A 14,697-nucleotide genomic window follows, 5' to 3' on the forward strand; every position below is an offset into this window, starting at 1 on the left:
AGCACCTTCTCATTTTCTGCGCCAGCTGAGACTTTGTCCTGAAAAGTACGTAGGTCAAAAGCACCAAAGTATTCGTGGATGTTCATCACTGAAGCAAACTGGCAACTGCAGAAGCTACACAACCGCCAGCGTCAGAATTTCGCGTCCATCTCCATTTTCCATAAAATTGCTTCGCCCAACCGCATCTATCGAGCCAGACACAAAAAATAAATCTATAAGTCACTTGTACCGAAGCGTTAGTGCTTTCTATGTTGGTCTCACGATATCCTCTTGCGCCATAGTTGAGTGTGCTGTAATAACCTATAGGTAGAATCACCGGCGATGGCCAGAACCGTACAATTTTTTTTTTTCTTCAACAGTTGCAATACTTGCACAGTAGCCGAGGGCACAAATAAAAGCAGGTATCTCGACGAAATATATCGACCTGAAAAATTCTGCGTGCATGCTCGTGCGGTAAACCCCGCTCCAAAATATTGATATTCGAATATTTCATACAGGAGCGCTATGCTGAAACCGTCTGGCGTGAGAAGCTATCAGGAAATGCCGATGCGTTTTCCGTGCGGATGCCCATCAAAATGACACCGAGCAAATATAACGCATGAAACGCATAACGAATAAAACGCATAAAACGGAAGAAACGAGCATTCATAAAAACCAGCATAAAAACGAGGAGACTTGTCTGGTCGGTAGCTGCAACCAACGCCTCCTAGTTGCGTGTTGTGGAAATAGAGACGGTATTTTTGGAAACGTTATTAACTTTGGCTATACAATTTAAACAAATGCGACAAGTCTCCGTTTCCTATGTGATTCACTTGCTGAAAGCAACTGCTTGTTTAGATCACGTCCTAGTACAGATAGAGACTTGGAAATATGCGAAGTTTCCAGCAACGGTGTAGTAGTAGCAGCACACAAGGACATATGCTGCGGCTATGCTATCTTATCTTGCTAGCTATCTTACCTTACTATGCTATCTCTCGCTGTATATGCTACCATGAAGCGTGAGCATGGGATCCTTAAACATACACCTGCGCATTTTCTAGGGAAACCAGTATGTACAACTCCCGTCACAGTTAATAATAACACTGGGGAAGAAATTCTGTATTATTTCCGAACGTGATACCAGCAGCCCCGGGCGCACTGGGGGAATTTTAAGTGAACAAAATCATTGCGCTAAACTAACAGAATAGTTTTGTTCAATCAAGATTTCCTCATGGCCACAAGGCTTGCTGTAATCGCGCTCGGGAAGGATACCACTTTTTTCCCTAGTGTTATCGTTAACTGTGACGGGAGCTGTACTAAACAGCAACCCATATGAACAATAGACGACATCGATTACGTTTCACCACCGCGCAAAGCGTGCCGGTGGGCACCTAGCAACCTTATTAGTAAGGTTCCGTGTTTTCGGTTTTTATTTTTGGGCAGATTCGGCGTATATTTTTCGATGTTCATAGATTTTCACGAAATCGTCGTTTTTCTATATGTGTTTCCTGGCGTGTTTACCTGCTTATTCAACATGGCGCTGTTCGCTGCGGTGGCGTTTTGCGGCTAACGAAAAAAGTAGACGGACATTTTTCACAACCATCGTATTTCTGTATGGTTTTCTCATCTGCATCAGCAACATGCTGGGCATGTACAGCAATTTATCTCTGTCATGTCCTGGAATGTCCCTCTGTATGCGGTGTTTTTCGATTAAAACCGAATGAGGGAAAATTTACCCGGCGTATGTTTTTCGGTGTTTTTCCATTAAAACGCGGAACCCTACTTATCAGCCTTTTCGGCCTATCAGCCGGCGCGTTCTTCCCCGTTTCTTGCCCACCACAGGAAGGTATAACCTCGAACCGGTCTTCTCGTTACGTCGCATGTTTGTAAACAGAGGGTCGTCTATAGCAGTAAGTTGTTCGGTTAATCCTGAGACGATTTCACGAGCCTAGCATTCAGCCTCGTCTACAGCTCGAGGCCCTTCCCCTCAAGAATGTGAATAATTACAGAAAAATTCTTTCATATCCTTTCTCTGGTCTCGCATTTCACGAGAAAGGATATATCGATTTCACTTTTTGTTCTCTTATAAACCGTTCTGATCACACAGGGTTATGGCACGAGTGGAGCAGAGGGTCAGAAAATGATGTGGCGCATGACAAACGACCTGGCGCTCGGAGAAAGGTACAGCAATGCTGTCAGGGCATCAACGTCGTCATTAATCACGCGTGCCGTTCGAATTGAGTATGACTAAAAGCAACTCCCCGCCAGGAAAAAGAATACCACCTGAGTTGCATAAAATCACTCCACAAAAGTGGGGCACGTGGAATTCCATCACTATTCTCCTTTAAAAATGAAGAAAAAGATGTTCCAAATTATGTAAAACAGTGCTTCTTCTTTTTTATCTTTCTCTTTGCGCGCGAAAAAAAGAAAAAAGCTATGCAGCGAAACAATTGCAGAGAAGCGAATTTCTTTCGTAACTGTGTGATGGAAAATGTAAGGACATAGGGGAAGACTGTAGAGAATCATTTCAAACAATTGAAGCGACGGAGTAGATGGTTGGATGGGGGCAAAACTACCTTCCGACCTCAATCAGGCTTCTGAGGGATGAGATGGCAGGTGAGCCAGGCTATACTAGCTTCGCCTTGTTCATAATAACAGCCGAACAGCAACGGCGATTTATCTTCCCTTGTGGGGGACGTCTTTTGATGAACACCACGCACTTACTACGAGTTTTTTTCTGCTGCTCCATATCGTTTTTTTTTTTTTCTTACTAAGGAAGCCTTCCTGTTTTTTTAAAAGAAAAATCAATTTCAGAAAGCGACAAGAAAGGGAGTCGTGCTCGAACATTGAATCTTTCAATACGAGCTGTTATTTTGAATTCGTGTACAGCCCAAATGCTTCATGGATGTTAGTGACCACGATTGAAGGGAAAGTGCACTCGTAAAGAGAATTTCGCCACATGATAACATTGCATAGAGCGATACTGTTATCGCTCGTGATTGGTGGGAAACGGAAGGGTGGGGAGTAAGCCTTTTTGTGACAATTAACATAACAGCATGAGTGTCACAAAAAGGAGAACTCTTCTAGTTGTCAACAAGAGTCGTTGTCGTTCGAGAGGATTTATCGGCTAGAAGCGTGTTATGCTGCGAAGTTCTGCTTCCAGAATGGAGTCTATCATTTAATCCCTCCTTGTCTAAGAGGGTATGAAAAGGGGAAAGGAAGAAGGGAAAAAGCGGAGGTGAGGAGACGACCTAACCCGGAACAAAAGAGCCCATATTTTTATAGTTATCAATTCGAGTAACGTGCAACCATTATTAGCTACCCTTCCAAGATGTGAGCAAAGTTAAACGAGAACCATGCACCGCTCTCGTACACTGCACTTTTACAGCGACAGCTCTATGGGCCTGTTGCACTAAAGTTTCCCTCGGTGACCGCAGCACCAACTCATTCCTCATGCATGTGCAGAGCGCCCTTAACTCGTGTAGCCTCGTGTTCAACTCCACAAGGAAAACAAATCTAGTTCGTCAGCCCTCAAAATATTACTGCGCCGCAGATAGGATGGCTGGACACAGGGAGGTCACGCTCCCTCCTGCGCGAGATAATGCACTCCATCATATTTTACTCTGCTTCCGTATTGGCTGTTAGGACTGGCCGCATATGATATTATATACGTTGCGGCAGAAAGTGCGCTTCCTTATGGATGGCGCATGGAGGCGCTGCAGTATTTCTCCTCTCGCGCTATTGCGTCTCCTTATCTCCAACGGCGTATGTAGTTGACGGACTACATTTCTTTTCCTTCTTAAAACACGACTATATAGACTGTCGTGTCCGGCGTGTTGCCTGCCTTCACGCTGTACCGTGAACGTCATATCTTTTGTGGAAATCATGGCGCCACGATTTTCCACAGCCGCAGTGTAGGCGCATTCTAAAAACAGAGCTTCACCGCATTGCACGCGCGTAGCCAACCACCATCCTGAGTGACATCGTTCTTTCTCCTGATATGCTGAAAACGGGAGGCCTACCCCATTTTTGTGGCATTATGCTGTTCATAATTGTCACGAAAATGGAGTACGCCCCCCCCCCCCTCCCGGTTTTCAGCAAATAAAGGGAGAGAACGTTGTCATTCGGGATGATGGTTGTCTACGACCGTGCTACTCGGTGAAGCTGTTTTTCTAGAGTGTGTTCCATGCCTGTGTACGGAAAAACCTCCGGCTACACGTCCACAATCGGCACTGCAGATTACGCTTGGAGCGCCCTCAAACGTCGTGCAACAGGCGCGCGTGCGTCGTGTGTCCCACAGTCCCAAAAATCGCGACGCGGCGAGTCACAGAAGAAGTGCGCTGCGTGATACGACGCGACGCGACGTGACGTTGGGTGTCACGTGAGGTGTGGTGACGCAGGTGGCGAGAGTGGAAAGCACAAGACGCCAGGCCTTTCGCCATGGCTCTGCCGAGAAAGGTTCTTAGTGAATGTTCTTGTCTTGTGTACTTGCAATGCGAACTCGTTCAGAAAAGATTGTAAAGATTCCTAAACATCTGAACACGGTTCAAGTTGCAATTCATTTGTAAGAGATAATTTAGAAATATCAACATATTATAGGTTAAGAACTCTCAAACACAGAGAAAGATTAGAAGTTAAAGAGAAAGTTAAAGTCTGCCCACAATACGTAGCGACACAGCTGTCGCTGTATTTCAGCTGCGAGTACCAAAGGTCGCACAGCTACTCGGATTTTTTTCTTCTTCCGCATGTAACACTATCCTTTCATGATGTCGCACTCCCAAAATGAAAGTGGTCGTGCCCTCTAAAAACAGAGAAAGGTAGGGGGGGGGGGCACTAATGTGGTTATGCTAACGGTCACAAAAAGGCGTACGCGTCCCGCTTTCCACAAATCAGGAGTGATAAAAGTATGATTTGCCCTCAGCGTGTTATGTAGTGGAGGGCCGTCTTTGTTTTCGTTCCTTTACATTACCGTTACTTACCGTTACTTTTTTTTATTCTTAAAAGAATTACATTTGTTCGCAAAAGACGAGAAATGACGTGAGCTTAAGAATTACAAGGAGAAGAACAAAGACAAGAACGCGAAGCCGTCTTGAACTTTCGAAAGATATACACCGCGCATATTCCATGCGGGCCCGCGCGGTGTGCTTTTGGAACCGGGTATGTAAAAAAAAAAAAAAAAGAAAAGGAAGAGATTCAGTTGCAAAAGTGCAAATAGGGACCTCGCTTCTTCTATGTTATTGAATTGAAGGACCCGTTTCAATAAACCCAGCCAAGCGTGATGAGTATCAAGTTAGCGACAACGTATCCTGCCGCTATTGATTTCTTCGCTAGCGACAGCTAACCTTCTGGCTCGTCTGATTTTATAGATTTCATAGGAATAGGAAAGTCTCTCAACTGTATAGCTGGTCGAGCACAGTTCACTAAAAAAAAAATAATAATAATGCCGAGTCGTTTCACTTGTATTCCCAACAGGGATCGGAACCGTTATTTTTTTTTCGGTTCGGTTCGGGTTCGTGCTCAGGCATATTGGTTCTGTTCGGATTCAGCTCCGCAGCAGCGCAAAATATCGGTTCGAACCGGTTCCGGAACGTGAATTTTGAGCAGATTGCCATCTTTACGATTCCCAAATAACACAAATGCACTTTTGTTGTTGTTGCCGATCGGCACAGCAGTGGTCCACAGCAACACTGCGTGTTACAGATCTGGGTTTCAGCTGTTACGGTAGCATATATTGTACTCTCTATGTTCACTCACCGTATACAACCTGTTACATCCTGCTCAGGGACTGGCCGTTGTTTTCACAGCCCGAAATGAAAACTTGGGGTTGCTGGACGACAAAACTCACGTGCAAGCAGGCCTAAAACTGCCAAAAGGACGACTTCGAAACTAGCGCAACTGAACGAACGCAATAACTACGTGGAGGAAGTGCAGCGCGCACTTGGGTTGCGGTTTTGTTTTGTTCAGTTTCGGCTTCGAATTTGTTTGTCAACGCGGCTCAATCCGCTGTGTAAATCGTAGTTCCTATCTCTCACAACGCACATTACGTCTGAACCGTTTCGCGAACCGGTAACCACCTAAATTTATATGGATTCAGTTCCGGTTCTGTTCAACGCGAGAAAAAAATATTTTGGTCCGGTTCAGTTCCGGTTCACCGAAAAATACGGGTTTTTAGCGGTTTTCGGTTCGTGTTCACTTTCGGTTCCGATCCCTGGGTCCAAGCACGGATGCCAGACTACTTTCGGCTGTGTCAGGTATCCACTGCAACGATTCGGATTCATATCGAGATCATAGCGCGCATAGATAGCATAACAGCAAAATAACGAATTGTCACGAGAACCGTGGAACGTGAAACGACGGTGTGTCTGCTAAAAGAGAGTTGTTTGAAGCTTAGATGGGCGAACACACTGAACGGCTGCTACGAAGCACCTGTTCATCTTACTGCGTACAACGTTCCAAAGTGAAATAACCGCCTTTGTAAGAACCACTGGTTGCATTTCATGCAGTGATTATCGGTCCATGGATATCGTAAGTTAGGTCCAAACACAGCGTGGCCACATGCCATCAGAGCTACACAAGAACAAAAGAACAAAAGAACAACAACAACCGTCTATCTTGACATCTATTTTCAGAGGCGCAAGTACTGTAAATAAACAAATAAGAATAAGATTAGATGCATCTTTTGGGTGGCATGTGCCAAACGTGATCCAACGCTCGCTTTCCGCATGCCACGGAACACCTCTCGTCAAGACGTTGCATTAATTCATCCAATGCCACTCGATGTGGCTTTTACAGCTCAATGGTGTTACTGCTTGAGACAAGCTGACATTCCAAGATGCTGTCACTGCTTTGCTCTAGAGGATCTAGAGCACATTCTTCTTCATTGCCCGCACCACCGACCTTCCCAAACCGCACTCTCCGGGTCTCTTAATCAGCTGGAATCTCGCCCCCCCCCCCCCCTTTTTTTTTCTCAAAATGGCTTGGTCGCTGGGAAAATCCAGCCCAGCAAGACTGTCCTTAAAGCTCTTTTGACATTTTTGGACACCATAGAACTTTGAACCCATTGTGAAAGGGCTCATTGTTTCATTCCCCAATCCACCATCAGCAATGGGGTCGCCCCTGGCGACGAAACTCCACATTCATCATCTTAAAAATAAAGTTATTGTTGTTTAAATTCAGTATACATTTATAGGGCCATCTGCCTATCCCGATCTTCCAGCCACGTCTTCCTTCTCCTTCCGTCTTCCTTCATCGTTAATTTCTTAGGCAAATTGAGGCTTTGTACGTATTTGTCCCTTCTATGTTGTTCCAGCCTCAGAACATCAGTTCTTTCATGTTCCTTCTCCTCTTCTCTCTCTTGTTCTTGTTCTTTTTCTTCTCCCCACAACTGCTGCGGACGGACATACAGGACTGTCGACGTTGTTGAGTCCCATAAATCTATCGCTTTAATAAGAAAAGAGTCCCTGATGGACAAGCTGTTAGAAACGAACGGAGCACTGTATATGCGCTTCGTCCCATAGCGATTTGTAAGCACAGGGTGCGTAAATCAATACACTTACTGCCTATAAAACTAATGGTACGCGGTTACTTTGCAAGCGACTTACAAAGTCTCACGGCTAGGCCCTCGTTCCACAACGGTTTTGTCAATAATTTGCTTACGGTCGCGTGGTCAGTCAGTCTTTCTCCGTTCGATTACTAATTAATACGTAATGAAGTGGGTCTGCGTGACCACTCGAAACGATTTGTCCTGCCCTCGCTTAGTTAACCAGAAAGAGCAAGTCATCGCTCTTCCGGTCACGACATTTCCTCGTTAGGCTTGTTCTCTGAAGAACAGTATGTAGTGCAGATTGCCTGTTCCAACCGTGTGCGAGCACGAATAGAAAACAGACAGAGGAATTGCGTCCAGTGCATATGTCGTACATTGACCGGTGACCTTCTGTAACCCAATGGAGGTGATGGCCAGATGCATGTTGGAATGTGTTTCATTTTTGTACGTGCCTAGTTTCCCCCCGCATGTTCCAAGTCTTGCTTTTCATGTGTGAACTCTCGATTGAGGTTCTACGTGAACGTGAAACGGCTCGGCACTTCCTACGTTCTTCCCACGAACGCTGGACTCTCGCCCCTTCTCCCTATCGAAACTGCTTGGTCCCTGGCCCAATCCAGCCCAGCAAAGATCTGCGCTCAAAGCTCTTTTGACATTTCTGGACACCATCGGACTTCGTTCGTTATTGTGAAGGGGCTCGTTATTTTATTCCCCACATCCCCACCAGCAATGGGGTAGAGTATCGCCTCTGGCGATGAACCTCCCCACTCTCCAAAGTCAAAATAAAGTTGTCTTTGTTTTTTATGCGTTTATGTCGGTGCCAGAGGTCGTGTTGTACACTATACGATTCGTACTGTTGCCGCAATTCAACGCATGAAGTGCAATCTGACATATAGGCACCGTTGCACTTGAGGATATGTCGGAAGACTTCAGAGTACATGACCTCTAGACAACATTCACCACAGTCAGCAATGTATGCCATTTCTTTCGGCGTTTGACAGCGAACATCATTGGTCACCTGGGGATATCCAGCGTTGGACAGCCAACTGATTCCAATAACATATAGAAGAAAAATGGGTTAAACGCCACTGGGGCTTAGTAGAACTGGCGACTATAGGGCCTGGAGACTACTACATTCTGTTCTAGGGAAATTATACATTCACAGGATGATACAAGTGTGGTCTGAGAAAGCATGACGTTAGACGTACGTGGATCCCAAGAAGATTTCTTCGACACATTGTCTGTTTAATTTTGTCAATCTTTTCAGGGCTTGTTGTTGAACAAACCAAAGGAAGCATAAATCTATAACGTATAGCTATTGTACAAAATCCAATCACGAGGAGCACAGTGTTCATTGAGAGCTGCTGGTCAGACTCGTATGTTCTTCTTTCGGTGACTTTTTTGCGCGCTGGTCAAAATGAAATGACAAATTATTGAACCCTCAACATTTTTTTTCACTACTTTTCACGACACACCTTTTCATGAATCCGTGAGCATGTGTTTCCAGCACTTGGGAGTGATGCATACTACCGCTTCCACAAACTCATGACGAGGCAGCTTCGGCAACCACGAAGTTGGGTGCTTGCAAGCCCCCATTCGTGTTTCGCTTATTGAGGAGACGTGTGGAGACTGAAGTCTTTGAAGCGTGACTCCCCCCCGTGACCGATGTATCTCCTGCTCGCGCAGCTGGGTGGCATATAGCCTTTCCCTCGCACGGAGATGAAGCCTCAGTGACCCCGCTATACACTTCATGATGAAGGTGTTTCTCTCGATACTCGCGAACCAACTGTCACAATGACATGCGCGACGTCACGGATTATAGTCTCAGGGCAATGAATACAGGCCGCCCCCGAGCGACAAGTAAATGGCTTATGCTCATTATAAAGCTCTGTTCCTATAGTCAAACTATCTGATTAAGCGCTGAAGGCTTTTTTTTCTGTGGCAATGTTTTTGTGTACCACTATCGTAAAAAACGTCGTCTGAAATGGTTAATTAAATGAGACCTTTGAATAGATGCGCGGGACAACGTTGTTTTGGGTAAGACAAAAATATTAAAGCGATAACGTGATAGGGTCCATCAATATTGACAGCCGTGTTGGTTCGTGAGAAACAGTTGTGGAGAGAGAACAAAAAGAAGAAGAGGTGAAGGAAGAAGTTACAAGGAAGGAGGTGTGTGGGAAGCTCAACGTCGGGAATACCCTGCGACACAGCCACAAGCTATTCCGTAGCAGACGACAGGAAAAGACGCTGACGGCGTCATCTGCTAAGTGTCGTCTGCTGTAAGTGCGCACGTATGCCACTCCCGATATTCTGGTACTGTGTGAGTGCTCCACATAACACGAGGCGGAACTTCGGCTCCGTGAGCAGGTTTTTGCTTTTCCTTCCACTAGAATCTTCCGTTCGTGTGAATACACGGTAGAGAGAATCCGCATCTGAACGCGTCTGGCAGAATGTCCAACGACGCAGCCAGCTTTGAGTTGCGGAATATCGCTCAAAACAATATTCACCAACATTTAACGGTTAAAGGATTGAAGTCCAAAATTTACCTGCTCACTGATATCACTCTATTCGGCGGGCAATATGGTTGTGCGTGGCACTTTGTTATGAACAGCTAATTCTTCTTAAACCATTATGACAATTCAATCAGAACAATGACTCGATGAAAGAAAAGTAACGGAGAACGGTCGCGCTACTGTGCATATAAATCCCTTCCACAGCCTTCCACAAGAGATTAACACTTCACGAGAGTAATCCCACATCACTTGCAACCAAACTCTTCACGTATTCACTGTACAAACGTCAACAAAATTTTTCCACACACTAATTAAACTCGGTTCATAATTCATGCCCTCGTACAAAGTCTTCTACCAAAGCACGTCTTCCTCCTATCGAGCTTCGACCAGACATCGATAAAATATGCACCAGATGGAACCGCGCTAGCAACCTGCCATTAAAATAAGCTGCCACCTCTGAATAACACACCTTCAACCCGAAGAGAACTTCGGAAATCAAGAAAGGGGCAACGGGCTATCACCTTCCGCCCTCAAGTGGAGAACGCAAGAACTAGCTCGTATAGAAGGACTTAGGGTTCGCAGAATTACAGAATATTATGTACGCATGGAGCTCGAGAGAAAATGAGGCAGAACCACTATTTAGGAACCGCTCAGCAGATTTATAACAATGGCCTCATTTGCATCGTATCCAATTTGTTGCTGACGCAACGAGATTTCGCGCTGAAACTGCAGAAGCGGACGTAGTCTCCCTGGCACCACCTGAAAGCACAAAAGGAACGCTGAGAGAACAGTGCCACATAGGAGGTGCCGAAAAGTTTTCCGAGAGAGTTGATGAATATCCACAGCGACGCACCTGTTCTTTCTGCGGAATTACGATGAATGATAATGAGGAGCGAAAATTCATAAGGCATACACTGTGTGAAGTTCACGCAGATTAACTCGGATATATATATTCATAATGGTCGAGGCGCGCTTCGCCGGCTTTTGCTTTGTGATACAACCCTCTCGAGCGCGTTACCTGTTTGGATATTTTCCTCGTGGTGGTGGGACAGAGAAGAGATGCTGAGGAGGAGGACCACGTCTAATACGGCTAAAATTATGAGTACTTGTACCGTAGGAGCGTCTCCAAGAAAGAATTTGCTAGCCGTACATCTCTCGGTGCTTTAGTACATACCCAAGCAGCATACCCAGTCCAATATTGGCAATATTGATCCAATATTAAGCCGGCATTGCCAATATTGGGTCAATATTGGGCCAAGATGGTGTGCTGCTTGGGTAATTTTACGATTTCCTTGAGGAATTTCCTTAAAGGAGCACTAACGTGCAAACATTTCAGCACTGTTCGAAGTGTCTTCGAATGAGCAGAAGAACTCGTTTAAAAGCTATGGACGCGTTAGCGACCGACGAATGTCGGTCAAATGTTGTCACGAATGTTGTCAAATTTGAACCAGGAAGAGTGCTAGGAAAGACGGTCGTGGTACCGAATTCCATGGAGCATACTCGTATTTCCATAGCGTATATGTGGCACGTACGTCCGAACCTATATATATTGTACGTACGTTCGGTGCGACGGGATGGGTGATTCTCTGTAGCGTCCCGGGACAGGCGAGTTGTCCCCATAATTGGATAGTCTTTACGAAATTCGGTAGTTACATAAATATAGCTCATCATTCATTTTACTTCTCCTTCGCGCTTAAGAAAAATATTCAAAATTACAAATAATAAAATTGCATTCTTTTCGCTCACTATTTTAGTTTCTCTTCGAGGGATGGCAAACGGTAGCAACACAAAGCGTTTCTTCGGGAGAAAGCGCGCAAATTCTCTAGGCACGCTGACGGTCTACAAATGCACGTACATCTAAACGGTTTTACTGTCGTTGTCTTTAAGTTGCTCGCAGAGCATATGCTCCGTCATGTGTAGGCGATGTGTAGGTAACATGGTAAAGAAACAGGAGAGGACACGATGACTAGATCCGATATCAACAGCGCCCTTGTCCGCTTCACTCGTCGCACTCGACGTGCTGGAACAAACAGCCCTCTTCCGGAGCACGTCATGGCGGCAATCGAATTGACAACTTGTAAAGCTCAAAGGAGAGCCGAGAGATGAGCCCCCGTTAGCCTCGCTAAAATACGACAAGCGCCACAAGGCAGAGGAGGGATCACAATATCCCTCCTTCTTCCGCACTCCCCCTTCCAGTCTCATCCTCATTCCCCTCAAAATCCCCTTCCCGCCTCCCTTCTTACCCTTTGAACTCGGCCAGTGAAGCACCGCCTCCCGGCCACCCGCACCAATAAGAGCAACGATCTGATGACGCAATGTTTCCCCATCCGACGGGGGAAGGGAGTCGCAGTCAAAACCTCAAACTGAAAAATAAACGGGGGCCCTACCTTCTCGCCATGAGATTGAGGGTAAAGAGGAGAAAAGTAGCAAGCCACATACACGTAAAGGCAAGGAGAAAAAGGGATACGGTTACGGGACCTCGGCCTCCCGGAGTCATCTGTGCGGCTTCCCAGGAGAATTCAATTTTGACGTGACCGTTCGACGTCCATGACCCCTCAGAAGTCGTCTCGTCGCTCCAGCATCCCGAACGTGCTCGTGGCCGTCGCCTCAACGGCTCCTGAACGTAGTGGACCTCGGGAACGAGGTGAAGCAAGCAGAAGACATCTGTCGTCTGCAAAGGTGTCAACACGGAGGAGCTAGGGAGGTGCCCTGCGCCAGCTTCTTTTGAAAATGTGAGTAGCTGCTTTCCGATAGTCTGCACCGGGATTTTCGAGCGATATCGAGAGACCTTACGCGAAGGGCTTGGTTATGTGCAATATTGACGATCCAACCCCGACAGAAAGGAGTGCGCGGTTTAGGTACAGACGGCGATAACATTTTTAAGTTACGTAACAAGAACGAGTCTAATTTATAAACCATACGTCTTTCTACGTATAACACAATTCAAAGCTGTTAAAGTTTCAAAATGGAACTTCACCCAATAACGTGCTGCAGACTAACCATCATTCAGAACAATGTCGTTTCCCGCTTTCCGGAAAAGTGTAATCGTACGTCTTTTTGGGTCTTGACGTGACCTACCCCTATGCGTAGTTGTCTTGGAATGAAGTGTAAACAAGGAAAGGAACACCGAAGAGGCTACTTGTAATGGCTACTACTTCTAAGTGTAGTACTTGTGAAGGGTCTGTACTGCACATTTCAGCAATATAGTTACACAACACAGCCCTTTAATGAACGCGTTTTACCGGTGAGGGAGCAGAAGGGGCTCAACGATAGACGCCGTTCCAAAATGACATATGGCCCTGGTATGCAACCTAATGAAATTAATGCTGCACATAAATGTGTTTCACTGTGTACTACCACGCCACACTTCCACAAATATGTAATCTGTTGCGCTCTATATGTGTTATGTGGCTCTGCGCTCCTGATGAACATTTCGAGTGTAAGCGAGCTCCGCCACATATAGAGATATAGAGCAGTGAAGTGGCCTTTACAGGCCGCGCGTAATTTCCTTCACGTTAACATTCATGGTGCGTACACGTTGTGCAAATATATTCTTTTAACTAATCTGCCATCGACGTCAGGTAACATTGCTTAACTTTGTGCAAGAAAACATACATGAATGATTAGGAGTAGACGACTCCTCGGCGGTAGTAGCCAAACATATTCTTTTTTTCTTTTTTTTTTTCCTACACATCATCTCAGCTCAATGACTAATGTTTGATGAACCGACGTCTAATTCTGTAACGAAACATTTTGATGGGAATGATTCCCGGTTAAATGAATAGGTGTTTCAATACTAGCACACAAAAAAAGAAAGAAAATCTGAATAAAAACGCTTATGACGTCACACGTTACGGAATGAGGGAAAGCAAGGGAGAAAGGAAGACCTACTTGTGTCGCTACACTGGTGTCGTTCCACTGCGAGGAAAGGGCTATAGAAAGATGCAGCATATTAAGGAAGTAATACCCTGGCTGTTACTGACAAGGGCTAAAGCGTGAGGGAAGTACATGAGAGACAGTCAACTACAATGCACATAGACCTCTCCTTTTAGGCTAGAAGTAACACAGGTGGCACAATAAAACATATCGAGGTGATATCGGAGAACGTTCGTGAACAAGTTTGTACAGTACCGATTTTGTTTAGCCCCGTTAATTTATAATGTAGTTTAAGAACTGGTTGTTTTGAATACATGTGCGATATGCTTTTCCTTTCGTTGCTCCAGACGCTGTAGGGTCCTCCCCTGCATCTCAAGGACCATTGGCGCTTCTTTCACGTGCTTCTTCCTTTTGTGTGACGTAGCGTTGCGCAACCAGAGGACGGGAGTTCAAGAGTTGTACTTGCATATAACTTAATTTTCATATTTCACATCTCATGTTTCTCGTGTAATGGGGTAGAGTACTGCTCTCATGCGGTGAATCACCCCAGGCCATAGTCATGATTTATTTGTTGTTGTTGTTGTTTTCCTTTCGTTTTTTTTTTTTTCTCTCTCTGTCTCTCTTTTCCGCTTCCTCTCATTTTCGTGCAGGGACGTACACAGTGCGATGATCCCATACTCTGTCATTACTCTTGAGGGCAGAAAGAGGCGTTTGTAACGATGCGGAGATACATGTACATCTTCAGAGTTACGACGAGAATATTTTTATCGCTATGAAAATCACAATTTA

At 45.4% G+C, this 14,697-nt stretch overlaps 1 protein-coding gene across 7 annotated transcripts in view; it reads right to left on the reverse strand.

Moving 5' to 3' along the window:
* LOC135401169 (S1 RNA-binding domain-containing protein 1-like) overlaps positions 1–14,697 on the reverse strand; it is a 209,641-nt gene that overhangs the window by 64,055 nt on the left and 130,889 nt on the right. The window lies entirely within an intron of this gene.

The sequence above is a fragment of the Ornithodoros turicata genome, chromosome 7 (genome assembly GCF_037126465.1).
Source record: "Ornithodoros turicata isolate Travis chromosome 7, ASM3712646v1, whole genome shotgun sequence".
In the NCBI taxonomy this organism is placed as follows: domain Eukaryota; kingdom Metazoa; phylum Arthropoda; class Arachnida; order Ixodida; family Argasidae; genus Ornithodoros; species Ornithodoros turicata.